The sequence below is a fragment of the Chrysochloris asiatica genome, unplaced genomic scaffold (genome assembly GCF_000296735.1).
Source record: "Chrysochloris asiatica unplaced genomic scaffold, ChrAsi1.0 scaffold00323, whole genome shotgun sequence".
NCBI classification, from domain to species: Eukaryota; Metazoa; Chordata; class Mammalia; order Afrosoricida; family Chrysochloridae; genus Chrysochloris; species Chrysochloris asiatica.
Window position 1 is genome coordinate 1104456 of NW_006408841.1, and position 2328 is coordinate 1106783.

A 2328-nucleotide genomic window follows, 5' to 3' on the forward strand; every position below is an offset into this window, starting at 1 on the left:
ACTAAAATAAAATTCTTCAGCGTTCACTTACCCTGTAATGCAAAAAGATGAGTATAACAATATTAGTTTTTTTTAAACAATATTAGTTTTTATATGCACTCTCTTTAATGTATAAACCTCTATAACAAATACCTCTAAAATTTCACAGTTAAATTAATTCCATGATTCTTCTACAGTATTTTGGTCTCAACATTTTAAAAACATCAACTAATTTTGATAATATACAATAATAACACAATCCTATCAACAACAAGCACATTTTGTGTTAGACACAGCCAACCATGCAATCCAGTCCTCAATACCTAAATAATAACAATGCTGATTTACTTCTTGTTCTGAAAATTCAGTGAAAACTGGAATAATCTCCTAAAACTGAGTGCTCACAAACATGCAAGACAAAGTATACATTACTATTTTTTCCTGAAGGAATGTTAACAAAATGCCCACGTCTTATACCAGATAAATAATTTTAGCAAAACCCTCATGTATTTTAATACATTATCTTTTTTTTTTTCTTTTAGTACCCACCACTTAAAAAGTTTAAAAACCGTGCAAATTTTTCTATAAATTGTGACTAAAAATGAACCTCATCTATTGGATTTCAGCCTCTAAAAAAACCTGTCACCGTCAACACACTAGTAGCTGTCTTTTAGTAAAACAGTGACATCCAGTGGACAAATGAAATAATGTAACTTCTCAAAATTCCCATCTATATAGTTGAATAATAAGGAGCTCTGGTAGCGTAGTGGTTACGAATCAGGCTGCGAACCTTAAGGCCAGCAGTTTGAAACTACCAGCCGCTCTGCGGGAGAAAGATGAAGTGTTCTGCTCCCGTAAAGATTTACAACCTCGGAAACCCTGTCTAGGGTTGCTATGGGTCGGAACCGACTCGACGGCACTTAACAACAACAACAACAATAGTTGAGTCATAAACAAAGATTACATTTCGAAATCTAACAGTTTTAATATGAATGAGTTCCTACTCATTTTGACAGTCTGCAGATTCTTATGAATAAATCACCTCATAATTTCTGTACATCTTAAATAGATCTTTTTTTCTTCCTATATAAAAGAAGATCTTAGCAGCGAGATTTTGGAGCAGCAAGATTCGGAGTCCTGGTGTGGTGCTGTGGGTTAATGTACCATACTCCAAGGCTGTTTTAACTGCAAGGAGCAGAAAGCCTCATCTCTCTCACGCGGAGGGCCTGGTGGATTCGAGCTGCTGACCGCAGGGTTCACAGCCAGATTCTTAACCACTACACTACCAGGCCTTGCTCCTTCAAGATGGCGGATCGGGTAGACGTGTAGTGAGGAGCTCTGACAATAACAACATGGAATACCAGGCCAAGAGGGCTCATGAGATGGTGTTGGAACTCTGGAACAAATATAAAGGTATGTTTGGAGGATCAGAGGGTTTATAGCTGGGAATTTGCAGGAGAATCCAGAAATCCATTCTTTTATGGATCAATCACTCAGCTCTTCCTGGAGGCGCCATCTTAGGAGAGAATATCTTGATTGAATCAGGACTGATAGTATCAGGAGAGAACATCTTGATTGTATCTTGATTATATCAGGATTGTATCAAGATTAACATCGACATTTAAAATGACAGTATTGGCATAAAACCAAATGGCCACCACTCGTCTGCCTGTCGTGCTGTGGTGGATTGAGTTGCTGTGATTCTAAGGGCTCTGCCACCGGTATTTTAAATAACCAGTAGGATCACCCATGGTGGACAGGTTTCAGATGAGCTTCAAGACAAAAACAGACTAGGAAGAAAGGGTGACAAACTACTTCCGAATCACTAGTCACCGAAAACTCTATGAATAGCAGAGAAACACTGTCAGATACAGGATCGGAAGGTGGGAAGGCACTCAGAATGCGACTGAGGAAAAAAAATGCCTCCTCAAAGTAGAGTTGACCATGATGACATGAATAGAGTTAAGCTTGGGGGAGAAAAGCGCACAGAACCTTCATTTGCTCATGGGCCACAATTTAAAATGAAGAGAAACAGCTATAAACATTCACTGAAAATCAGAACATGGAATGTATGAAGTATGAATCTGGGAAAATTGGAAGTTGTCAAAAATGAATGGAACACATCAACATCGATATCTTAGGCATTAGTGAGCTGAAATGGACAGGTATTGGCCATTTTGACTCTGACAACCACATGGTTTACTATGCAGGGAATGACAAATTGAAAAGGAATGGTGTTGCATTCATCGTCTAAAAGAACATATCCAGATCAGTCATGAGGTACAATGCTGTAAGTGATAGGATAATATCCATGCGCCTACAGGGAAGCCCAGTTAATACTACTATTAT